A 27,744-nucleotide genomic window follows, 5' to 3' on the forward strand; every position below is an offset into this window, starting at 1 on the left:
TGACAATGGCTAATCTCCAAACCAAAATTTCATCTTATGACAAAAATGGGCTTTTTGGGGAGAAATAAATATGATAATATGTGTAAAATACCATAGCACAGATTTCCTGAATATTGGTACATGGTATGCAACCAATAATATTAGTAATAGTTATTACTCATGGAGCAATGTTTCAGGCTTTCTCTTGGTTAAAAAATATATATTGTGGATTATGTTCCAAGAGGAATAGACAGTCAATCCTTGGAGTACATGTCTGCTAAATTGCTTCAGTCACTTCTGACTCTTTGCAACCATATAGACCGTAGCCTGCCAGGCTCCTCTGTCCATGGGATTATCCAGGCAAGAATACTAGAGTGGGTTGCCATGCCTTCCTCCAAGGAATCTTCTTGACCCTGGGATCGAAACCACATCTTTTACATCTCCTGCATTGCAGGCGTATTCTTTACTGCTGAGCTATGGAGGAAGCCCCGATCCTCAGGGACCCAACCTGTAATGTGAGAGATGTGGATACTTAACTTACTCTATTTATTTTCTCCTGGATTATGGTCTCTTTTAAATTATGTCTTTTACCACCCAACACTCCTTTTCTAACCTATATTTGCATAATGGCAGAGTCAGTCTTTTACTATTCCGGAAATTTGGTTTCCAGGACTGATACTTTGTCCTTAATAAGCTTAATAATACTTTGCCCTTAATAATACTTTGTCCATTCAAAAGTTTTCATTAATCTTAACTTTGATACTCTTATGTGATAATTGACAGATCATTTGAATTCTTAGTGCCTTCACTTTCCAACCTCTGAAAAGCTAGATGAAAATTTTTGTGGATGAGGAAAATGATTCATGGAAAGATGTTACAAATGTAGAAGGTGCAACATTAATATGTTAACCCAATTAAGGCTTCCATTCCTTAGAAAAAATTTTTTTTTCTTAAAACATGTTTAAAATGTGTATTTTGTATTTTGGGGTAAATACAAAGATGTTTTTAAAATATTAGTATTAAAAATTGCCATAGATCATCTTAACACTCGTTGTTAATATTTTGGTCGAATTACTTTTATTTTCTTTTCAAACACACACTTTATTTTGTTTTGTCCTTGTTTCTGCTCTTTTCTAAGTTTGAGTTCATACCATTCAGTTTCATATTTTTCTCTTATTCACTGAATATCATGTAGTAAACATTTTTCTACCCAAGGAACATTTCTAGGGCCCAATTTACATTATGCCACAGTAACCATTTAAATCTGCAATGACAGTCGGAGAAAGTTTTGAATTCCTAAATTTTCTTTTGTGGCAGCCTTTCTGCAGCTGTTATGAGAAATGCTGCTTTTGTCAAAAAATTCTCTTGGCTCTTATCACCTGACTGTCACTTATTCTACAGAGCTCTAGTGCTATTAGCCAGTGGGGCATTCACAGGGGTGCTCTCTGTAGTGGAAATAGGGAGTCCTATAGTTCATTATCAGGCTTCCCAGGTGGGTTCAATCCCTGGATCAGGAAGATCCCCTGCAGAAGGAAATGGCAACCCACTCCAGTATTCTTGCCTGGAAAATCCCATGGACAGAGGAGACTGGAGGGCTATAGTCCATAGGGTGGAAAAGAATCAGACACAAGTAAAGCAACTTGACAGGCATGCAGGCAGTTCATTATTAGCAGACTTATCTTTAACTTTCCCTTCAAACACTCGTAAATAACACACAAAACTCTTATATCCGTGCTTTGAACTACCTTTTATTTTTCTTTCAAGTATCATGATCTTTCAAGTCTCATGTCTTAGTAACCAAAATACTGTAATATACTAAAGGTAACACTATCAAGATTGGCAGTAGTGGTGACTTTTCATAGTCTGGCGGTTTAGGTATTCTACAGAGAGATGGGACTCAACTCAGACCCTGGAAATGTCCAAAACCCCTGATTATGAAGTCTTGGAAGATTGAAGATTTCAAGCTAAATATGAATATATGTGTTATATATAAGATAAGAGAGTTATTGCATTGCAGCTAACAGATGCAGAGTGAGGGTAGAGAAGAAAGGTGTTTGTTTTTTTTTTATGTCGTTAGCCTATAGTTTATACTATCTCTCCCTTTCCCCATCAGACATGCCAAGAACACTTAGTAGATTCATAATACTGAACTGGCAACTGAGTTTGAAGGCGGGGTAGGTAGGGGGGAGATGAAAACCAAGGGACTCCATTAGAAATTGCCTCTGCTATCTCATTAATCTCTTCCAGCAAATAATACATGCGGAACTCAGGCTATTGAGGCCTCCAAAGAGTATCATTTTTTTTTGTGGGGTTATAACAAATTAAAGAAATAAATTAAGTCACTAACCCAGCAGGGAAGTGCTTAAAATCCTGGGCTCTGTAGTCTTTACTGCTGTTTTGGAATTGCAGTAACAAAGAGATCTTTTCTGGAAATACATATATTTAAAATGTATATTATATGTGTATATGTAAATTTCCAATGTAGTTTTGCTTTTTATTATTAGCCTTGCACATGTGCCTGCTAAGTCACTTCAGTCATGTCTGACTCTTTGCAACCCCATGGACTGTAGCGTACCGGGCTCCTCCGTCCATGGGATTTTCCAGGCAAGAATACTGGAGTCGGTTGCCATGCCTTCCTCCAGGGCATCTTCCAGACCCAGGGATGGAACCTGCATCTCTTATGTCTCCTGCATTGGCAGGAGGGTTCTTTACCACTAGTACCACCTGGGAAGCCCTTAGTGTACTCCAAAAGCCCCTTCTGTGCCCCAAACCCCCAAATTTGTATCTTCTAATCACTAATTCCAAATAGAGAATAACAGTTGTTAAATGGAGTGGAAGTAGAAATTCAGTGTTCTTTTATATAGAAACAGAGACAGACACAGTCCATCCTTGGGGTTTTTTTTTTTGGCTTGCTTATTTGTTTCCTTGTTTTGTGACTTGCTTGGAATAATTTTGTGGAATCTGTCTCATCACAGAATACAGCCACTGATGTCTCTGCTTATTTTTTAAAATCATTGCTTTTATGATTGAGTCTGGCTTTCTAGGGTCTACATAATAGTGTCCATTAACTGTTGGTTAGAGGTTGTGCTTAAATGGTTTTAGTCAGTAAAGTGTTATTCATTCAGTTGTGTCCAACTCTTTGCGACCCCATGGACTGTAGCCTGCTAGGCTCCTCTGTCCATGAGATTCTCTAGGCAAGAAGCCTGGAGTGGGTAGCCATTCCCTTCTCCAGGGATCTTCCTGACCCAGGGATTGAACCTACATCTCCCACATTGCAGGCAGATTCTTTACTGTCTGAGTCACCAGGGAAGCCCTTCAGTCAGTAAAGTTTCCACCTTTACCAATGTAAAAGGGGGTGGGTGGGAGTTGGATTACACTTAAATGGAAGGAATTTTACTGTTCTTCTCCTGCTGTTACTTGCAACTGAGTTCCCTCCTGTCCCTCACAGGGGCATTTACACATTCCTGGAGGGACATGTAGACGGCTTGAGCCTTCTCTAATCTTTTTGATTGTACATACACATTTCAGGAAGCTCATTCTGGCGGTCTTATGGAGAGTGGGTTGGAATAAGGATGTCTGGACTTAATGAGACTACTTCAGTGATTTATTTTAGAACTCAGAAGGAGAAACTCACTCGAGGGGCCACAGAACCACAACTATATGCAACTCTAAGGGTCATAATCCACAGATTTGTCTATAAAACCCATATAAGAACATGCATTAAGTAAACGGGAACCCCTAGGGTTGTTTAATTGGCAGTGTGGGTGGTCATATGTGATGGCTCTATAAAGACGTTTCAGCAAACAGTGATGACAATTGAAAAAGAGCATAAGTTGTCAAGTCCTGACACAGAAATACAGTACAAAGAACAAAGTGTATAAAGGATTTAAGATCAATTGTTCTAAAGCAAAGATTCCAGACAGCTGGCCTAAAAATAGTTTTCATGTGTTTGAAACATTATTCAGTGGAAGAAAAAAACCAACGTTTTTTCCTTTTCCAAAGAGAGTAGAAAAATTAGAAATGGCTACAGCAGTGGTGGTTATATTGAATTTAAGACAATGTTTCCTGATTCTTCTCAAATGATAAGTCTAGATACTTGGTCGAGTCTCCTTTCCTAGACATCCTGAAGAAAAAATACAGACAGTTGGCTCACTCTTCATCTGATTTAAATACATGGCTGAAGCCTTAATACTACGACAAGGTCATTATTTCTTCTATCTTATTTTATTACATACAATATAATTAATTATACAATGGTATATTTATTTCCTTCATTGCTGAGGAAAGGGGTGAGCAGAGTGTCAATCATTTTTGTTTCTAGTTATCTATTATTTTTTATATAAAAGGGGAAAACTTCTGGACTGGGAATGAGATACTTCAACTATCTCTGATTGACCCACCAGCTATCTTAGTTTGGTCACCTGTAAAACAAGTCAGTTAAATTAAGTGATTATTTCTCAATTCCTTTTTACGTAAAAATGTAAAGCTCCCATGTGCCATAGAGACAGCATTATGTTGGTTTATTTTCCTCTTAAAACAATACAGAATCCCTCTTCCATTTATGATGATTTGGAGATTATGACTAACTCTCTTTTCAGACCAACTAGAAAACCTGGACAAAGTATAGAATATATTTTACTGATGTATTAGAAAGCTAACAAAGTAGTGAGGGATTACAGAGTAACAACCAGGGAGGAGAACGAAAGTCAAAGATGAACACATGGATTTTAGAGTTCTTTTTCTCCTGAAGCCATCTACATATCTCTAAAATAGTTAAATTCATAAGCTCATAAGTTGATAACAATGTCTTATGGGATTTTAAAATATATAGAATTAAAATACATAGTAATAAGAGCATATAAGATGGGGGAATAAATGGAATTAATATGTTTTTAGAACTTTGCATTGCCTGGAAAGGGGTAAATTTACAGATTTATACTAGGTTTTTCTTAAGGCAAAGGAGCATTTTGTAATCTTTGGGAAATAATGTTTTTAACTCAGAAATTTGTTATGTAAGTTTAAGTACACATGTTTCTGGAGGGACTTCCCTGGCAGTCCAGCGGCTGAGACTCTGTGCTTCCATTGCAGGAGGGCATGGGTTCGATCCCTCCTTGAGGATCTAAGATCCCACATGCCCCTTGGTACAGCAAAATAAATAAATACAATAAAATAGGTGGAATAACAGTACCTCTGTTAGCAACAACAAGCCCCTGCCCCCTAAAAAAGAACAAAAAACACAAAAATGTTTCTGGAGGTCTAGTAACCTTGTGCCAATTTTAAATTTTGATATTTTTCTTCATTTTGATATGTTACATTAAAAAAAAAAAATGACCTTTTCAAGGAAAACAGTTCAAAGAATGATGCAAACATTCAAATTCAACTTTATATTTATTTGTTCAGGGAAAAATCACCTGAAGGTGACTTTGAAGCAGAAGACTATCCCTTGTTTTAAGGTTGGAAGTTTTGGAAAAGGCACAGCATTTTAATCCATTGTTGGCTAAAAAGTGTAAGGCATAGATCCAAATTGCTATGCTTCTAAAGTAGTACATATGAACGAATTCTTTTAACAGGCCAGTTTGCTTGAAGGGTCGTGAACCATTTCCTGAGTTTGGATATTATTGTTTTTGTTGTTCAGCTGCTAAGTCATGTCTGACTCTTTGCGATCCTATGGACTGTAGCCCGCCAGGCTCCTCTGTCTATAGGGTTCTCCAAGCAAGAATACTGGAGTGGGTTGCCATTTCCTCCTCCAGGGGATCTTCCTGATCCAGGTATCACATCTGTGTCTCCTGTATTTGCAGGCTGATTCTTTACCACTGAGCCACCTGGGAAGCCCATTGGATATTATTGCTTATCTTTAAATGAAGGCAGGTACAGAAGAGATAATATAAAAAGAGATCAGGTTACTTGGTCTAGATTAAATAGTTGTGAGCCAGCTGGGTTTACAGATTCTGGAAGATAAGGATCAGTATTTATGTACATTTTCAGTATCTGGGAGGGGCTAGGTCTTCTGTAGCAGATAAAATGCTGCTTGGGCTCAAGATTCAGATAAATAGGGTTGTAGTCTTGATCTGCTATTTACTAACTTGGTGACCTTTGGCAAGTCACTTTGTAACTCTAACCATTAGTTTTATTTTCTGAAATATGGGCAAAACAATTTAGCGTAAAGCAATTTAACTCACAGGTGTATGAACTAGAAAAATGTTTAAAAGCGTTTTATAAAGAGAAAAGTGTATTACAAGTATAGGACATTATTCTTACTTTAAATTATATGTCACACAATTCAAGTCAGTAGCATTTATCACTGGTTACAAAGAGGTGGGTACATTTATAGTTTGCATGAAAATGAAACTAAGGCCCTGTTCATTTGGGTTAAAAGCAGTTGCTTAAACAATTATAATAAATTTAGATTTTCACAGTGAGTAGGCCTTGGGAAGAATTTTAATTTTGTCATGTATTATAACTGATAATAAAGTACTTGTCAAATTTTACATTTATTTCCTTTTCATTAAGTATTCTTTTAGATTTGGTGCCTATTTTACTGTTTCTTGTAATAGGCACACAGAATATGCAAGAACTGAATGTTATTATGACCAGATTTTCAGTAGTCTGATAAATAGCTTAATTTGGAATTTTCTTTAGAAGCAAAGCATATACTATTACAGAAATAAATGTATGCATTTGGATAATCTGGTATTTCATATTTAAATGTATCAGTTTTTTATTCTGAGATGATGGACAACAAAAATTTCCTACCAAGAGACTTCCCTGGTGCTCCAGTGGTTAAGACTGTGTGCTTCCAGGGCAGGGGCCATGGGTTCAAACCCTGGTCAGGGAACTAAGATCCCACATGCTGCACAATGTGGCCAAAACCAAATAAATAAAATAGTAAATTTAAAAAATATCCTACTTAATTCTAAATAGGTGCAGGGAAAATTGTGCTTGAGAGTAGACTGAGAAAACGTAAGGGTATAAAGTTCTGAGCTAGTGATGATGTCAGAGTTTCCAAAAGATTCTTCATTTCAGCCTCTGGAGTTTTACATGTGGACGTGAGAGTAGCCTTTCCTGATGATCACGCTGTGCTGTGCTGTGCTTAGCTGCTCAGCTGCCGCTGACTCTTTGCGACCCCACGGACTGCAACCTGCCAGGCTCCTCTGTCCATGGGGATTCTCCAGACACGAATACTGGAGTGGGTTTCCATGTCCTTCTCTAGGGGATCTTCCGAATCCAGGGATCAAACCCAGGTCTCCCACACTGCAGTCGATTCTTTGCCAGCTAAACTACCAGGGAAGGCCCCTGATATTCATAGCTAATGTGATTTTATTTCAAGAATCAGATTTTTTTAGCTGTGAATAAGACAGAACACCAGCATGATAGGAATGCCAGAAACCTATGGGTGACTATTATTACAAGTGAGAAAGTCCTTCTTTCAAGATAATTTTGGTGCCAATGCCCACAAACTTATGTTGGAATTATTATAAAATATATATACACTTGATGAGATACGTTCCTTACTAATGCCACAGAGAAATTTATATTATGTTTAATAGTTTGGGATAAAAAGTCACATCCTTAGATCATGACAATACATTGATCATCATCAAGTAATTAACTTAGTTGTAATTTTTGGAAATGAACTTCAAGAGATAGATGAGACCCAGATGATGGTCTTGGAGAGTTTATGATCCATGAAATCTTGTACCAACAATAATGAAGAAGTTGTCGCTACAGCCCCCTATGAGATTCAAAATATTGCTAAATTTATAGAAAAGGATTTCCTTAGTTTGAGTACTTCTTACTCTCCTTGTAGGCTTTCTCCCTACACAGCCCGTGGTTTTGTTTTGTTTTGTTTTTCCTTTCTCTCCATGCTTTCTCTATCTCCCTTCTCCATCGCGCCCCTTTCCTCCTCCCAGCCATACTCCTCAACTCTTATCACTCTTCCTCCCACTGCTTTTAGGCCAAAACAGTTATATTCTGAGTCATACTAATGTGATGGTCAGCAAATATGGCAGAGCTTTCTGGATCTGCTACATTCTTATCTTCTTATTTGCTCACCTAATTAATTTCAACTCTTTGCTTTTGTTTGTGTAAATCTGGCTATAGAAACCTATCAAAAACATTTTTTTCTTGTTGATCCTTCCTTCCTTCCCACTCTCCTGCCTCCCTTCCCTTTCCTTCCCTTCCCTTCCTTTCTGTTCCCTTCCCTTCCTTTCTGTTCCCTTCCTTTCCCATCTCTTCTACCTGGGCTGAAATTAGACTACTAGTTTAGTATCTTTAGTGCTCATTCTCAGGTCTTCATAAGGTCTCTTGTTTTGAGATTTATTCCTTCCTGGGGCCCTGAGTGAATATTAAAAATCCCTAAAGTGTCTTCAAGAAGAACACAGAGTTCTAATTGGTAATAGATTCTTCTTATAGTGACAGAGTGTTTTACCCCATGGGAATAGAAGGACTTACTTGTATCATATATATTTATCTCAAGGTGCCAGACAGGAGGTGCGAGCCAAACAGAGAGAGGGTGATGACGCCCCAGACACTAGAGTGCTTCCAAAATTCTGAAGTCTTTTAACTTTTCCTTAATGGGTACTACTTGAGAAATGGCATGAAACACATGATATAACAAAGAATCCAGAGTACAGAGGGAAAATATAATTACTCAGGATCATGGAAATTTCTTTCAAGTAGACTTCCTATAATAAAACAAAATAAAATCTAACATTGTTTACTAATAATTAATATTTATCAAAAGATGCTTTTTCCTTTAAAAAAAAATCTGAAGTGATCTGGAGAAAATAGATCTAGCCAAGCTGTTTTAAGGTCACAATCTATTTGAATTCAAATTTTACAAGTTTTAATTTTCTGTTGCTTTATGGTTTTTAAAAATATATTTATTTTTTATTTGCAATTTTTAAAAAATTTTGTCTTTCAACTGGGTTGTGGGGTATGTGGGAACTAACTCCATGACCAGCGGTTAAGCCTGCACCCCTGCACTGGAAACAAGGAGTTTTAAACACTGGACTACCAGGGAAGTCCCCTGTTTTTATTTTATTTTGTGAGAAAATGAGAGAATCTGACTGTCTTACTCAAATCCTTAAGAATATTGAAGTCAGATCAATTATTTCTGGAATAGAGAATACAAAATTAGCACTACTGTCATCCTCCAAGTGAATCCATCTTCTTTGGACCACAGCTGTATGTATGCAATCCAGTCTCCTTTGGATGCTCCCTTACACTGACAAGAAACAAGAGTGGAAATCAGGTGGGCATGATCCTACATGTGCATGTCATCATATACAGGTAAATTACTCTGGTGGGGCTCAGTTTCAACATTTTTAAAAGAAAGGGAAGAAAGAGGAAGAGAGGGAAGGAGAAATGAATGGAGGGAGGGCAGGAGAAAGAGACAGAAAAGTCATGCATGACAATGCATAGATTACTGAGCATTTTGAAGAAGAAAACGTATGCCATATGATGGTTCACACTTATGTGCTCAATAAGTTTTAGTTGTTATATTATTAGCAGTAAAGTTTGAATAAAATACACAAAACAGTTTATTTTTGTATCTTTTAGCATATTTTGTTTGGGTAAAAGATACTGGAGGACCTTCCACTGATAAGAAAGCCAGGATATTGTAAAATCAGTGGGGAAAACTTCTAAGAGGAGGTGATAGTTCATTATAACTGATGCTGTAGAGAAGAGAGTAGGACTGAGGTTGGAGAAAGCCCATTAATAACGAACATGTGCTTCAGACCACCCTCTAATGACTACTTTTCGAGATGTGTCTTGGCATTGGTGACAATGTCATATCTGTTGGTGTAGGAAGAAGTCTCTTCATTTTTAAGTGATCTATATCCTACTAACTTGGGATTCCCAGGTGGCTCAGTGGTAAAGAACTTGCCTGCCAAGCAGGAGACATGGGTTTGATCCCTGGGTGGGGAAGATTCCCTGGAGAAAGAAGTGGCACCCCACTCCAGTAATCTTGCCTGGGAAATCCCATGGACTGAGGAGCCTGGTGGGCTACAGTCCACAGGGTCACAAAGAGTCAGACAGGACTGAGTGACTAAACAATAACAACAACAGCCTACTTATTTAGCCTAAATTCTTGTCAAACAGCTTCTTCATGACAAGACTCAAACAAAGCTAATTTTAGCTGGACAAGGATAACAGCCATCTATCATTGGGTATTGTATTAATAGTCGACCAGGAAAAGAGACTGTAAGTGACTTTAAGAAGGCAATGGAGGGACTTCCACGGTGGTCCAACGGCTAAGACTCTGAGATCCCAGTACAGGGGGCCCAGGTTTGATTCCTGGTCAGGGAACTAGATCCCACCTGCCGCAACTTAAAAATCCCACCTGCTGCAATCACCGACTCAGTGAACATGAATTTGAGCAAACTCCAGGAGATAGGGAAGGACAAGGAATCCTGCTGTGCTGCAGTGCATGGGGTTGCAAAGAGTCAGGCATGACTTGGCGACTGAGCAACAATGCCACAACAAAGAAAATGACACCAAACAAAGCAAAACCAAAAAACAAACCTCTTTTTCCAGATCTCTAAATTAAGGAATTTACTTAATTATACCATTTTATATGTAACTTCTCAAAATCTATCTCATATTTAAAATAACTCCATTCTACTTACAATATAAAAAGGAAGAAAATGGGATTTTGAGTTGGAGCTGAATTCCAAATCCAACTCTTTAACTTCCTATCTACCTAACTTACCTTTATTCTTCATCTATAAAATTAGGATAATAATATCTGCATCATGGGCTTCCGTGATAGCTCAGACGGTAAAGAATCTGCTTGCCGTGAGGGAGACCCAGGTCCAGTTCCTGGATTGAGAAGCTCCCCTGGAGAAGGAAATGGCAACTCACTCCAGTATTCTGCCTGGAGAATCCCACGGACAGAGGAGCGTGGCAGGCTACAGTCCATGGGGTCGCAAAGAGTCGGGTCTGACTGAGCAACTAAGCACACACACACATCTTCATCATAGGGCTGTACCAGTGATTAAATGATTAAAAGCATATGAAATGTATAGAAGAGTGGATATGGTGCAGTAAGTGTGCAATTGCATTATATATAGTAATTCCATTTTGTTTCCTAATAATCTATTTCTTGGATTCTCATGCACCCTTAAGTTTTTAATACCCTAAAATAGATAGCTATATATTCTAATGAAGTCTTACTAATATGATGAACTCTATGAAATTATTTCATCTTAATCTCCAAAGTGAATGTATCTATCAAACTCCAGATTTTGGTCTCAGTGAAGGCTAAGGTTCAGTTTTTTCTCTACAGTTTACAAAAGAAGAAACCCAGACACATTAAAGTTACCCAAATTTCTTCTTCTTGATCCCCTAGATTGGGGGATAAAAATAAATGTTTGTCCATTCATCTGTTGACAGACATCTAGGTTGCTTCCCTGCCCAGGCTTTTGTAAGTGGTGCTGCAATGAACACTGGGGTACATGAGTCTTTTTGAGTTATGGTTTTCTCAGGGTATATGCCCAGTAGTGAAGTTGCTAGGTTTTATGGTAGTTCTATGTTTAATTTTTTAAGAAACCTCCATACTCTTGTCCACAGTGGCTATATCAATTTCATTCCCACCAACAGCATAAGAGGATTCCCTTTTTCTATACTCCAATTAAAAAAAAAAAAGAAGAAGAAGAAAGAATCACATTCCCCAACGGGGTGGGAAAATGTTTGCTGTTATCCAGTCTTTCTTTCCTTATGAGAAGTCTACAACTTGTGGGTCAGAGGTCAAATTAAGCCCAGGGTTGTGGCCTCAGTGGCTCTACTAAGGAGATGTGACATCCAAGTCCACTCCAGACCCAAAGATGAAGATGAAATAAGGCAAGTGCAGCTTTGAAAGGGCAGACCCTGCCTTTTGCTACCAAGAAATGGCAACCTACTCTAGTATTCTTGCCTGGAAAAGCCCATGGATGGAGGAGCCTGGTGGGCAGTCCATGGGGTCACAAAGAGTCGGACACAACTGAGCGACTTCACTTTCTTTCCTTTTTTCTCCGTGCTGTCCTTGTCCTCTTCTTACACTGAAGCTTTTGTGGCAACTCATCTCTCGTCCCAGACTTGTCAGGTAGTGGGGAGCGGAGTGAGAACCCAGCCTGAAACACTGAGGCAGGCTCTGATTCCAAGTCTGTCACTGAACATGTAAGTCATATGTCGCAAGCCACTTGAGTTTCTCTTGTCAGAAAAGCAAATGAGATTAATTATATTTTTGTTTTATTACATTTTCCATATGGTACATTACTCTGTTAAGTGTTTATTTTGTTTTCTTAGGTATATTTAAATTTCTAAAGCTTGTCAAAGCTGATTGGTTCTAGTAGGGAAAGAATGTAACAATCTGGTCTCCTTAGTCCCTGTTCTTATTTTCCTTCATTCTTCAGAGGTCTGAGTCATTTTGGTTCTCTAGACTGAAGGCAACCTATGATTCCATCAGAATTATTGGAGATTTTTAAATCTGTGTGTTGCCCTATCATTAGAAACAGTAGACCTCAGGTTGGCTTAGCAGAGGGGGTGGTGAGAGGGCCTGCTTATTTTTTTTACTATAACTTTTTATTTGTTTATCTTTATTTTTTGGCTATGTTGTGTGGCCTGTGGGATCTTAGTTCCCCAACCAGGGATCGAATCTGGGCCCTTGGCAGTGAAAGCATGGGTTCATAACCACTGGACCACCAGGGAATTCCCTTCGTTATTAACAAATGAGTCATTCTGATGTTCACCCAGGGCTGAGAATCCTAATGGCTGAGTCAAGCTGGTTGAGCTCCCTTCCTCCTCTGCATCTACAGAAAACTGTGTGTCTTAGCCTGAGTCCTCTAGAAGGCAGATCCTGAGATGAGAAACTGATGCTAACACTTTTCTTGGAGGTACATGTCCAGGGAAGTGAAGGCAGGAGCAAAAGATAAGGAAGCAAGGTAAAATGGAATCTGTTAGCCCTTTAGGTATTAGCACTTTATAACAAGCCAGAGCAGATTACTTAGTAGAATCATAATTTTGTACACAGGATACTCTAGAGGGTTTATGAGAAGAAACTTCACTCCAGAATAACTCACAGGATAGAAAGCGAAGGGGAAATTTTTTGTTCAGCTCTCTCCTATATCCCATTTCCAACTGGCCAAGTTCTACTGCATGAGGAGCTAACTGTCTCTGGGCTGTGTCACCTGGACCTTTCACCAGTTCTCCAGAAGCTGATCCTGCACCCCACAGTGTGGTGTTTTATTAAAATCCAGTAGTGATGGAACCTATGGAATCTAAGAAGGTTAATAGAGTTGCGTCCTAATATATATGGTCATAGCCTATCCTTTCAGGAAATATATCAGCCCAGGGCTTAAGCAGTTGTCCTGAAAATATGCAAAAGCTGGTTAATTGATAGTACATGCATTAAAATCCATGAGAGATTTCCAGGAAATCCAACTCAAAAGAAAATGGCAATTTCTTGGATATTTCAACATATACATTTGGTGTTGGGTATTATTGAAAGTTTGAATTGGAACTTAACCAAGAACAATCTCAAGGTCTAAAGTGTCTGCCATAGAAGCAAAAATCTCAGGGAAATGCTACATTCAAAATAGGGCTTTGGGGTTTATTTAACTTGTCTACATATAGCTTGAAAGCTGTGTTTGAAATTTGTGCACACATGTAAATTGACATATAGCCCCAGGTCATTGGTACAACTGGGTCACTACAAAATAGACTTGTAAATGCCTTATCACCTTCTTCTCTTTAACTTGAAGTGAAATATTTGACCTTCTCTGTTTAACTTTTAAGAGAGGCCCATTTATTCCATCTGTGTATAATTTTAACCCCTGTGTGCCCATGACAGGGTCCAACCATCACAAAAGTGAGCGGGCCTTTCTCCAATGACCTGTGAATATTCTGTGCTCCTCTTTTCTCTCCCTGATCCCCCATTTAAAAAAAAAAAAAAAAGGATGGGTTGGAAAGTGAGTGGCCTGACACTAATAAAATCTTCTGCCCTGGTAGCCCAGGATGATAGAAGTTTGCAACTCGGTGGAGTTAACTCAATATCCTTCCACAAATTAGGTGGGTACTCCATCTTACTGAACTCTGCAGCTCATTGCTGGACTCTCTCAAAAAATACAGGGAAAGAAAAGATAACTAAATCTTTGTGCTAATTGGAAATAAAAGTCAAAGTAAGTATCAAATATTGCATTATAATGGCATAAAGGTTAGGTGGAATCATGTCAGAAGTAGCCCATGAATTGCAAAAGAATGAGTCATAAAAGAAGAGCCCTCTTTCTCACTGCCTTTGGAGATACGTTTATTTTGCAATTAATAATGGGCTAAGGTGTCTTTTTAAAATCTTTTCCTGTGACTTCAGAATTTAATCTCACACTGGACTCATTTTTATATTCATTTTTACAGCCTATATTCCATTGAGCTGTCAGAACAAATCTTTTAAAAGAATGAGGCAGATCTTGATGATCATGACATCTCAACACTCGAGTGACTTCCCATCACATTTAGAATACATTCCAAAGTTGAAGGCTTACAAGGTCCTACTTGACCTGCACCTTAGCTATCTGACAGATTTGAACCTCCAGCTGCCTCCCACCCACTGTGCTGCAGCCACCCTGACTCCAGGGTGAGGAATAAAGGACATGAATTAGTGGCTATGGAAAGAAGTAGTTTTGGGATATAGTTTAGATTGTAGTGTAGACAGGTCTTGCTGGTAGATTAAATATGAGAGGTGAAGAAAAAGAGGAATACAGAATTATTTTAGGTCATAATGGATACCATAAACGTTAGCTCTTAACTCTGAATATTATCAAATATTAACAATAACAGGACAAATGATAACACATGAAAATGTGGCAGTGATAATCTTGCTTTAGCTTGCATGTTCAGTTCAGTTCAGTCGCTCAGTCGTGTCCGACTCTTTGCAACCCCATGAATCGCAGCACGCCAGGCCTCTCTGTCCATCACCAACTCCTGGAGTCCACCCAAACCCATGTCCATCGAGTCGGTGATGCCATCCAACCATCTCATCCTCTGTCGTCCCCTTCTCCTCCCGCCCCCAATCCTACCCAGCATTAGGGTCTTTTCCAATGAGTCAACCCTTCACATGAGGTGGCCAAAGTATTGAGTTTCAGCTTCAACATCAGTCCTTCCAGTGAACACCCAGGATTGATCTCCTTTAGGATGGACTGATTGGATCTCCTTGCAGTCCAAGGGACTCTCAAGAGTCTTCTCCAACACCACAGTTCAAAAGCATCAATTCATCGGCGCTCAGCTTTCTTCACCGTTCAACTCTCACATCCATACATGACCACTGGAAAAACCATAGCCTTGACTAGACGTACTTTTGTTGGCAAAGTAATGTCTCTGCTTTTAAATATGCTATCTAGGTTGGCCATAACCTTCCTTCCAAGGAGTAAGCATCTTTTAATTTCATGGCTGCAGTCACCATCAGCAGTGATTCTGGAGCCCAAAAAATGAAGTCTGACACTGTTTCCACTGTTTCCCCATCTATTTCCTTTGCACTGATCGCTGAGGAAGGCTTTCTTATCTCTCCTTGCTATTCTTTGGAACTCTGCATTCAGATGGGAATATCTTTCCTTTTCTCCTTTGCTTTTTGCTTCTCTTCTCTTTCCAGCTATCTGTAAGGCCTCCTCAGACAGCCATTTTGCTTTTTTGCATTTCTTTTCCATGGGGATTTTCTTGATCCCTGTCTCCTGTACAATGTCACGAACCTCTGTCCATAGTTCATCAGGCACTCTGTCTATCAGGTCTAGTCCCTTAAATCTATTTGTCACTTCCACTGTATACTCATAAGGGATTTGATCTAGGTCATACCTGAATGGACTAGTGGTTTTCCCTACTTTCTTCAATTTAAGTCTGAATTTGGCAATAAGCAGTTCATGATCTGAGCCACAGTCTGCTCCTGGTCTTGTTTTTGCTGACTGTATAGAGCTTCTCCATCTTTGGCTGCAAAGAATATAATCAATCTGATTTCGGTGTTGACCATCTGGTGATGTCCACGTGTAGAGTCTTCTCTTGTGTTGTTGGAATAGGGTGTTTGCTATTACCAGTGCGTTCTCGTGGCAAAACTCTATTAGCCTTTGCCCTGCTTCATTCTATACTCCAAGGCCAAACTTGCCTGTTACGCCAGGTGTTTCTTGACTTCCTACTTTTGCATTCCAGTCCCCTATAATGATAAGGACATCTTTTTTGGGTGTTGGTTCTAGAAGGTCTTGTAGGTCTTCACAGAACCGTTCAACTTCAGCTTCTTCGGCGTTACTGGTCGGGGCATAGACTTGGATTACCGTGATATTGAATGGTTTGCCTTGGAAACGAACAGAGATCATTCTATCGTTAGGTAGAATGCTTGCATGTTAGGTGCCCATTATTAGGTCAGAATTTAGTGTTCTCATCTTTACTTGTGAGTCAATAGTTCTCCAATGAACAAGACTTCTTCTCCTTGGAAAAACTGCCGCTCTTCAATCACATGATTCCAGCACTTTTAAGACTTCTTGAAGTTGATTCCAACGCCATAGGCAAAGGAGTCTCTTATTCATTTAAAATTGAGGGAATCTTCATTTAAACAAGATCCCACATCCTTACAGGTTCTAAGCCTAAAGATCACAGCTTTAATAGGTTTCCTTGGAATTGTGTATCTGGTTGGGTCTATTATAAGTTGAACTTGAGTTGCCTCCACTCCACCTTAACAGAGAAACTAAGCAGCTCTCAGATGTCAAAGACAACAAACATTTAACAGAGAGGCCTGTGGGTGATGGATGAGATTGGGTTCCCTGTGGGAAATGGGTCAGTTTTCAGACCTTGCAGGAAGTGTGTACATCAGCACCCGTAAGTCTTTTGATTCACTGGGAGAAGACTGCTCAGACCCAGACAGCTGGTATATTTATATACTGCTGCTTCAGGAGGATAAACTGGTCTCCCAGAACCTATGGGGCAGGCCGCTCTCCATCTCCCTCTGGGATATGAATACTGTCTTACCCACTTTTATTTGTTCTATCTTTTTGACAGGCTTTCTCGGGGATACAATGGAATGCCAGGTCTGAAGAGGGGAAGATAAAAAAACAAGCATTCCTATAGTCTTTCTTCTGTCCCAAACTTCATTAAGCCTGAAAATATTTCCAGGGTTACTTTATTTTATCACGTTCAAAACCAAAAAAAAAATTTTAAAAAATTTTTTTGTTTTAATCTCAAATTTTAAATAAAGCCAAATATCTAGTTGCTTTAAAGCCCCTTTTCTGAGAATGGGCCCTGGCCATCCCCAGTTCAGTCTCCACCTAGGGAATCTGTCACATTCACAAATTTAAATTCAATTTACCGCTTTCATATGAAAGGGGACTGAGTTTCTAAGCCCGATGATGGGAGTGACATTCAATACAAGATTGTGTAGCACGTTAAAGAACTTTCCATTTATTAGTGGTTCCATAATCACATTAACTTCAACCGAGAATTTAAACTAATTCTTTCCCTAGAGGCCTGGGCGGTAATAATTGTAGAAATCTGTGGAAAAGGATAAATACAATTCAATAATTATATTGATAAATAAAATGAAAGTCAACTAATTGTGTCATTCACTCAGAAGCTCGCCTCGGCTGTTGCCAGCTTTATGCTCCGCTGGCTGCTAAACTTTTCTGTCACACTTCAATAAATTTAATTGTGCAGAATAAATGAGCTAATTTTTGAAGTCACAGGCTCTGTTTGCAAGATAAGGGTGGTGATTTATTGACCTCTTCCAGCGCTGTAAGAGTGTCACCCTCCTTTGCGACCGACAACCAGGCATCAGCAGTCTCCTCCCTGAGAGTTCTTGCTTAGGCCCATCCGAGATTGCCCTCTTCCGTCTCATCTTCTAATCACTGAGTGCATATCTGAAGAGTCTGACAGCCCCTGCTTTCTGCTGGTTGCAGAAGAAAATTCTCTGGTTTCTGTTGTAGCTCTTCACGGGGTGATGAATTCTTCCATTTCTGCAGCTATCAGAATCCACCACTCAGTGTGTTCAACAGAAACCCCAGGTTGTGAACTTACACCTTCCAGCGCCCCCGAGCCAAATCCAGTGTCTCTGTGTGACCTTGACAATGGAGACAACAGCTTATATTCTTGGACTTAAGAGTCCAAGGCACACTGATGTCACACCAGATCACAACTCCTGATAAAATACAATTTTTCAAAATGAGACCACTTCTTGAATTTTGGGTTGCTATATGACAACAGAGATATGACTCTTCAAAATTTCAAGAATTAATTTGAAGAAGCAAAACAGAATCTGTAACATAGAGAATATGCCTTAAACTATATGCCTTAGTGTCTGAAGCAGCTTTTTCATCTATTTTCCCCTGCATTATGTCCAGTTTATTTTAATGACTGATTATTTCCCATATTAGCCCCAGATTTTTAATATACACCAAAGAACTTGCATTATCTATGCTTTCTCAGTGTCCAGCTTCTAGTGCAGTGCCTGAAATTAGTAAGTGTTCAAGAAAATAATTGTTGAATCAACATATTACTTGATTAATGAATGAATCACACTGATATAAAACTATCAGATTGAAAGGAATATATGTGGATATATTCAGCTTGTTATAGGACAATTTGGGAAACGTGCAGTTTTAAACAAGAATTGTGGCACATTGATCTCTAAGTGGTGGGGACAAATAAGAATTTATTAGAATTCCTTAATGGGGGAGTAGAAAAATAACTGTTTTTTTTTTTTAATAGAGCAAGTTTTATCAATAGTTTTAGGCATCTAAATGGTGCACACAAAGAAAATATAGCCCACATCATAATACAGCCATTTATCTACTGGAGGAGGTCCCACAGATAGATCTCCCAGACCCAGATGTCACTCACTGGCTCAGGGTGGGCTCTGGGTCTGCCTCTCCTGGAATTAAGAATAGGGATGGGATTTATCAGCATTAAAATATGGGGCTCCTGGTACGATGACTTCAATCATGTGATTAGGAAGGATCAGAGTTACAAATTTATTGCTGGCCAAAAAAGCTAGTAAAATATGAATGTGAGTGTATAGGTGTGTACGTTAGCATGCTCTCTTGAGCATGAGGAAGGCAAATGGACTCCTTTTTAAACTTTCTTCTATTATTTTATTGTTCAACCTTGTTTCCTCCAAATCAGCTCCTTGAAGTCTGAGACCTCGGCTTGGGGAAGGGAAGAGCTGGCTGCCTTGCTCTTAATGAAGACAGCGTGACAGCACTGTCCTGAGCTCAGCAGTACCTTTAGGAAAGAGTCTCCAGGTGTTCGCCTGCAGGAAGTCATAAAGTCAATGCAAATCGAGACACATTCCCCACAGGCAGAACAGAACTTCCATACACAGGGTGCTCTGGCCGTCATTATTACCGTCTTTGTTGTCATAACGATCATTGATTGATAATGGCACTTGAAGAAAGAGCCCTTGAGTAGGTATTAGATTTTAGTTACCTGCTGTATCAGCCAAGAACAGAAGGTTGTCCTCAAAGTATTGACTCTGCCCACTTTGCCTCACAGGAAAATATCTACCTTAAACTTGAAGTGAAAGAAAAACTAGGTCTTTTCAACGCTGCTTTCCTCATTCCTGCCAAAGTGTTTATTGAATCCCTAACTAAACCCATTTGTGCTCTTGAACTTTCCTCCTGGAAAAAAAAATAGTGATTATTGTTTCTTTCTCAGAGGGACACAAAGAGGGATTACCACAGGAAATCCAGAGAGGCTTTAGAAGACGAGCTTGTGTCGAGATAGAAGCCAGAAGCCCACTTAGCCAACGGCCTCCACGGGACCTGGCACGGAGATGGGTAGAAGACAGTAAATGCTACAGAACCCCCATGTAAAGAGGAGAATTTGGCATTTGTCCTTCTAAACCCTGCATCCCTCAGCCCCAAGTGCTTAAGAATTCTGTGAGCCATTGCCTGTGGCAGTGACACTGATTTGTATCTGGATATGAACTTAAATGAAAACATGAATTGAACTCATTACATGAGGAAAGAAACACTGCCAAATTTAACAGGATGAAATTCCAGCAGGGTGTCAGGTTTTATGGGGCTGTAGTGAAATACCTCATAGAAAGGTTTCCAGTTCATAAAACACTTTCAAAACATGATCAGCTCTTTTAAGTTGAGGGGACATTATCATTTCTATCTATAGCATTTCTCTGCACATTGAACTCAAATATCCTCTGGGCTGGCTACACAGAGAGCAGAAGAAAGACATGCAAGAAACTTGAACTAGAGATTGCTTCCTTGGAAAGGTTTCCTTCAGGTGGAATTATGTGAGAACAAATGACATCAGAAACTAGCGTGTCAGTATACTTCTGCCAGCTCCATATGGTCCGACTTACTTTCACAGGTATTTAATTAATTCAACAAATACTTAGTGAGTTCCTCTCATGTGTGAGTACTGTTCTAGGCATTGGAGGTACAGTGGTCAATTAGACAAATCTACCCTCACAGTGCCTACGTTACAGAAGGAGAAGAAAACAACGAATAAATGATCAGAAAATATATTGTAAAAGTCAGGTAGTGATTGCTGTTATTAAGACAATGGGATCGAGGGTGTGGGGTGACATTTTAGATAGTATGCTTTGGAAAGGCTACTTCAATGTGGTGACATTTGAATGGAAGCTTAAATGAAGTGACCTGTTGAATCCAGAAAACTAATTTTATAGATTGTTTGAAAGGAGGTTGGTCAGTATCAGCTGGTTAAAGTGTTGGGAAGTTATTTTGGTTCAAAGATGCCCAGTGTAAACAACCACAAGACTGACCCTCTTCTCTCTGTCAGTGGGAATTTGGATACAGCCTTGCATGTTATCTTGGGAGTTTTCTGGTGCATGTGGTAGAGTAACCAGTATGTGTTCTGCATCTTCTGTCTTGATCTTCTTTTACTCGCTAGCAAGAAGCAAAAGCTGTAGGGAGTGGCATGAAGAAATGTAAAAGAATTTTATATCTTTCAGCCTGGGTAGAAGTTGACAGAGAAAAGGAGCTAAGAGTCAGAGAAAAAAAGATATGAGGGGGAAAAAGGCAAACTCCAACTGAAATTCTCTTTTTGGTTTTCTGTCTTTGTATATAGCTTTCTCACCAGCCTTGTTAAAAAGTAAATATCTCTGCAAATTTAATTTAATTTTCCTTCGGCAAATACAAATAAGGCTTATTAAAATGTCTTTCCCTTCTGCAAGGTGCAAACTCCACATTAGCAGATTTGAAAGCTCTCACATAATTCAGATGGCAATGGAGGTTTTAACTAGGCCAACATCAACATACAAACCAAGAATCCTTCACGTGTGGAACACTTACTTAGAATGAAATTGAGTATGTTTGCCAAACCTGACTACAAATGGTTTATTTAGAAGTAAAGAATATGAAAAATACAAAATTATTTTCAAAGATAGTACCTTGATGATTATCGACTTTTACTCCTAAATTCCTGATTCATTTAAATAGCAAGATGATGCTACATGTTTCAAAGTTTCTGTATCTTGGAAAGGTATATTGTCTAAACTAAAGTTCCATCTCATTTCTAAGAAGAAAACTAGGAGATAGTGCTTGCATGTGTATGAATGTGTAGTAATGTGTTTTTAGTGATATACTACTACATGGGGCTAAGTCTAGGGTTGAGTTGTCTAGAAAACATCTCATGCGAACCTTAAGGTTGAGAATATAATATTTAGGTAACTAGTTTTGGTCCAGGTGCTCTTCTGCCTGTGGTAAGCCTTACATGTGAACTCACATACAGTCTCAGTTCTAGAGAAGGAAAGACGTTGACAGGGGAACAGATGCATGCATGCATGCTAAGTTGCTTTGGTCGTGTCCAACTCTTTGCAACCCTATGTACCGAACCCTGTCAGGCTCCTCTGTCCATGGGATTCTCCAGGCAAGAATACTGGAGTGGATTGCCATGCCCTCCTCCAGGGGATCTTCCTCCAGGGAATCCCTGACCAGGGATCAAACCCATGTCTCTTGTATCTCCTGCACTGGCAGGCAGGTTTTTTACCACTAGCGCCACCTGGGAAGCCCAGGGGTATAGAGCTGGATGATAAATGGCAAAGTGCGAGGCAGGGTAATGATACCCTGTGTTAAGAGCACCACTTTTGTTGTCCTATGTACTTGGGTTTTAGGCTTGGTTCTTCAGGTCCAAATGTAATTCTGGGAAAGTTTCTCAAATTCTCTAAACCTCAGTTTCATCTTCTGTAAACCCAAAATGCTTAGGGGCCACAGACGATCATAAGCAATGCCTAGCTTTCTGATTCTAAGTTTAATATCTAATATATTGCCTTCTACAGAAGAATTGATAGATAATTAATAATGATGCAAAAGGCTTTCTCCATTGCTCATTTAAATTAATACTGCCAAAGAGCTCAAATATAATTAATGAGTTAAACCTTTATTTGGTCCATCTTCAAGACTTTTGCTCAGTAAATTTTTGTTGAATAAATATTAGAAAAGTAATTGCTTAATTAATTATTTCTTGAGCAGCCATGGCTGACTATCCAGTGCCATCACCTCTGAAACTTGGCTCTCTAGTAACCTAACTTGGTGGGGGTAAGAGCTTAGAATTAGCACCCCAGAAGAGTCTCTCACCCCTAACCCTCACCATATCCAAATTTTTCCACCAGTTGTTCACTAATTCTAAAAACAGAACTGGCTACATAATTTGCAAGGTCAGTGCGAAATGACAACATAGAGCCCCTTGTCCAAAAAGTATCAAGAATTTCAAGAAACAACAGTAGAGAGTTAAACCAAGCCCAGGGCCTTTCTGAGCTTGGGGCCCTGCATGAGTGAACAGATTGTAGGCCCATAAAGCCATTTAGGTTTAAAGAGATGGATGTTCACTTTAGTACCTTGAAAAAGTATCCCAGAATAGACTGTGATAAAGCTTACTTATTTAACAGCATCAGAGAAAAAACTGGAAGAGAGTACACAAAGTGGCTTATGAGTAAATGTGAACCAGTCTCAAGTTTGAAATCAGATTCATCTGTTTTGGTGTTTTTTTGTTTTGTTTTTTTCATCTGCTTTTATTTTTTAATGTGGCTCATAAAATTTTTTTTTTAATTGGAGGATAACTGCTTTATAGTGTTGTGTTGGTTTCTGCCATACAACATGAGTCAACCATAATTATACATATTTTCCCCCTATCTTGAGCCTCCCTCTCACACACCTCCTGGTCCCACCCCTCTAGCTCATCACAGAGCACCAGGCTGAGCTCTGTTTTATACACATAGCACCAGTTTGGAAGGGGAAGTAGTAAGACTGACATTTAAAATAATTATGGGAGTGAACACCATGATAGAAGAATTATTTCTAGTCCCCAAACTCTGCAAGAGACCAAGTTTAAAAAGCCAGTTTTTTTTTTTTTTTAATATGTCTAGTGACATGAATACTAGGTCTATCTCTGCATCCACATGTTTTATGGATTTGCTTGTTTTTGTTTTTATTTTCCCAAGGGAATTTCTTCAGCGGTAACTAAAGTCAATGAAGAAAGTAAAGGACTTGCAAAAGTTTCCTAGCTGATTCTGCCAACTGAAATAGTTTTATTATGCTGTTCTTGTGGACAGAATGTGTCTCGAAACTGAAATCAATTCAGTGTAAGTTTGTGTGCATTCATGTAATCACACCACACACACCCTCATCAGCAAATTATTTGAAAAATAAATGAAATTGGTATCGAATTTGGAACATGAAACAGATTAGCATGTTCTTTGTGCTACCAGAGTATACCTGAAAAGCAAGCAGGCAAGTCCAGCAAAACCTAGAGACCTCGAAAAGCCACCAATACACACAGAAGACTGAAGCTGGTTTTTTTTTTTTTTTACTTTTCTTCCCCTCACATTAAGTCCAATAGCAACTAATCCTGAGGAACTAAAAATATACGAGGTGTACAGTAACCCCCTTCTTTGGCTCTCTCTGTAATGTATACAAATCTGACTGATAAAAGGCTCAATTCACTCAGCAGAGAGCTGGCTTCTGTCTGCCGGAATTTCACTGTGGAGTTTGCACAGGGAGAGCAGTTGGAGCCCTTATATCGCTCATCCTTCTCTGTGGGAGACACAGCCTTATGAATCTGAGCGATAGCAATGAGCAGTCTGGGACATGTTGGTCGCTGTGTCTGCAGGCATCTGATGAGAGGAGGATATGATTGCAGCAATGTGTTTGGGAAGTCTGGCTTTCTCCCTCAAAGCCCTCTTTATTCTACGGTTACCTGGCGTTGCATAAGAGCCAAGCAGGCAAATTAAATTCCTTCTATTCAGCCTTGCTGAGAGGTGAAAAAACTCCTCTCTCAGCTGGCGATGTTTGTCACTGGCTCTGTCCTTCGCCCACGGCAGGCTGTTGGGCACTCCAATAGCCAGGCTGGTCAAGAGTGATGTCTTTCGTTTTTATTTATCTGTTGGTTCCTTTTTAATTCTTTCAGAATTGTCCAAATCCATCTGAGGCCCTGCGTCTGTATAAGCTAATTTCCATGGCTGTGCCTCCATGTAAGACTTTGCCATTCTCTGCCTCCAAAAAGACTTGGATCTAGGATGACCATAGCATCAGGTATTTCTCAGAGATTTTTACACTTATTTCTCACTCCTTATATTTAAATTTAGAGTTATTCAAACAATGTCTTGTTATCTTTGAAACCAGGAACATTTTAACCACTGTACATTTTCTGTGTGTTCGTCACGTTGATCAGTTGCATTACGTTGTATTTTGATGTGTTCTTACGATGGCCGTGTTGAGATACAAACTTGTCAGAGTGCAATTGTGTTCCCCAAAAGAAGAAGGATTTTTAAATTAGCTCAGGTCATTGGTTGGTTTGTAGTATTTTTCCAGGAGCTATGGCTAAGTGGATGAGAAAGCTACAGATTATCTGGCAGGAGTCTGTTTCTTTGTACCTTTCACAGGTTGATAGCAGTATATAGTGGACTTTACTGTCTGAGCCACAAGGAGTTCCTGCAGTGCAGGAGGCCGGGGTTCAATCCCTGGTTGGAGATGATCCCCTGGAAAAGGATATGGCTACTCACTCCAGTATTCTTGCCTGGAGAAGTCCATGGACAGAGGAGCCCGGTGGGCTACAATCCATGGGCTACAATCCAAAGAGTCAGACACGATTGAGTGATTAACACTTTCACTTCAGAACATCTTTAAATTTCCATACGATACCAAGATGCTTTACTTCTGTAGGTTTTCCGTGGTTTCTTTTTCGTAATTAAATTCAAAGAATTCAATTCCAAATACAAGAAGTGAAATAATCAACATTCTTAAAAACTGCACTGAATCTCAAGGGACCTGAGGATTAGTTACAAAACTATGAGAATTGACTCAATAAAGCTACATAAGAAATTTAAACAGTATTCTCTAGAGTTCCCTTGTATTCTGCAGTTTTGTGATTCCATAAAACCAGATTCTGTGATGTTAAATATAACTAAAATTATTTAAAAGTCACACTGGGTACAAGAGGAAAGGAAAGCTTTCTGAACCGGCAACAATGAGAGCTGTAGCCATGAAATCAAAATAGTAAGTGAAGGTTTGACAAGATCTCTCTCCAAATTTTGTTGGGTCTCTTGTCAAAGATTACAAAGCAGGGAGAAGCTATAGTAATATATGCTGTATTATATAGTAATGTATGCTGATATATATTCAGTGGGAACATATTCTCCAAACCAAGGAATCTGCTACCCCAGTCAACTCACGTTGAGTACGTCATTCTCTGTCTCTCCAAATATACATACACACATATATATATTGGAGAAGGAAATGGCAACCCACGCCAGTATTCTTGCCTGGGAAATCCGATGGACAAAGAAGCCTGGCGGGCTGCAGTCCATGGGGTCACAAAGAGTCAGACAAGACTGAGCACGCACACACTCTATACTGGATTCTTTCTCTCTTTAAATATACAACATATAGATATTTAAAGAGAGACAGAAGTGTGTTCTCTGTTAGTTTTTTATGGTTGTGTAGAGGAAGAAAAAGTTTTCCTTGACCCTGTTAGTGTCCCTGGCTGTGTCTGAAAATTAAAGTGACAAAGACAGATTAACAAGAGAAAAGCATACAGATTTTTTCCCCCAGACATATTTCATATGAATGTTATGTGACATGAGAGTCTTCATATGAAATGAAAACAGACCTTCTAGGGTATACTAAGTTTGAAAAGTGGAGAGTCATGAGGAATGGGATAGGACAAAGGGTATATAAGTGCAGTAAACCGGGGGAAACTTAGCAAGATCTGTTTGTTTGGCTTCCCTTTGTCTTCAGAAAGAAGGATTTTCCTTTCTTCCAGGTATAGAGAAGGCACCTCTCACAAGAGGGTTTTCTGATCTGTTTCAGGAGAGAAGGGCAGAGTGATTCTTCTGCTTTTCCTGTTTTCTCAGAAGTCCTTCAGCTTAAAATATTCAATAGGCCAAGGTTCCATGTTTTGGGGTAGTGTGTCCTGAGCACATTCATTCCTCTAGCTGAAACTTCCCTAAGAAGTTTCACAGTCCAGACAGTGAGTTAGTAAATGGTCTCATAATCTATTTACTAATCTCTTAGCGCTGGGCACTTCCGTGGAAACAAAAGAAAAACAACGGTTAATGGCTAGAACAAACTATAAATTCAGCTTTTGAGTCCTGAGGGAATTTCTAGATGTTAGGCTCAAAGTGTATCTTCAGGAGTGAGGGCAGGCAGTGGCAATCTTGCATATTTTCCTGGTTTAGAGTTGGAATGTCTCTGGGGATGTTGTCATTTGTTCCAGTAAACTCTCTGAGTGGCCCACACAACAATAGGCATAAAAGTTGTCCAAACATGAGCTGTTGTAAAGATTTCTCTGAGGTTTATATCAAGTTGTCCAACTTCAGCTTGCAGGGCCCCAGGAAAAAGGGTAGTTTTAATTTTTAGTGACTTTAAGTCAGAAGGGTGAGAGAAGAATTGGAATACTGGTTTTGGGGAGAGGCTGCTAGATATAGGAGGAAACTAGAATTCAGGATCCAGTCTAGTTACAAGTAAGTAAAAAGATCTGAAAGGCCATGTATAGCATTAGAATTTAATACCCACAAGAGTGTGCTACAGTTTTCCATCAAATATACATATGTATTTTGTCTACTCACCTCCATTTCTATCAAAGATAATCGAAGTAAGACAAATTTCTTTGCAGTATAAGTTGAATGTTATGAAACCTGGCCTGATTATTTACTTAGGTGCAGCAAAAATAGTGAACTCTCCTTTGTTGAAACTTTCCATGAGGAATCTCAGTTTGGACTTTTAAAGGCAAAAATAAAAAAATACTCTATTTAGAATTTAATTTGGGGACGTTGTCAAGAATGTCAAAAATTATGGATATCTGACTAAATAGAATCATATAATATTATAAAATAAAAATTAACTACCTATTTAACCAAAGTGACATTATAAAACTAAAGATAAATATAGATTATATGACTGTTAAAGACAAAAATCTTTAACTCTTTAATGTTGAAAATATTCAGTTTTCTTAAGTAATCAAAGGTCTGATAAAGACAGTGTGACTTTAACTTTAGCAGCTCAATCACACATAAAATTTCTTTTCCACAACTGTCTACAATTTTTAAAAACCTATCCAATTTTTGTCTTCTACGTTTTTTCATTCTATAACAATCAGTCTTTCTGCTTTAGCTCAAAATTATTCTCTTCCCCTTAAATATGTCCTTGGAACATTCCTCAGCAAAAATACATCTTCCTTTCCTTTACAGACCACAATTTATTCTTATTATTTTTCATAGTTTCATTTATATATATTCATTAGAATTTTTAACCATGAGTAATTTTTCTTTTCAGTTCAGTTCAGTCG

The 27,744-nt window shown here is 38.9% G+C and overlaps 1 protein-coding gene across 6 annotated transcripts in view; it reads right to left on the reverse strand.

Moving 5' to 3' along the window:
* Positions 1 to 27,744, reverse strand: part of LOC145516678 (uncharacterized) — a 744,489-nt gene that overhangs the window by 105,615 nt on the left and 611,130 nt on the right. For 3 of the 6 annotated variants that reach the window (XR_014061652.1, XR_014061655.1, XM_081518078.1), the window contains one exon: positions 27,026 to 27,176. The exons of the other annotated variants lie outside the window; for them this stretch is intronic. The gene's annotated coding sequence lies outside the window, so the exon portion shown is untranslated. Of the gene's footprint in view, positions 1 to 27,025; positions 27,177 to 27,744 lie in introns of those variants that run through there. 6 annotated transcript variants of the gene reach the window in all.

Source organism: Giraffa tippelskirchi, chromosome 8, assembly GCF_054371585.1.
Source record: "Giraffa tippelskirchi isolate mGirTip1 chromosome 8, T2T-mGirTip1v1.2.pri, whole genome shotgun sequence".
Taxonomy (NCBI): Eukaryota; Metazoa; Chordata; class Mammalia; order Artiodactyla; family Giraffidae; genus Giraffa; species Giraffa tippelskirchi.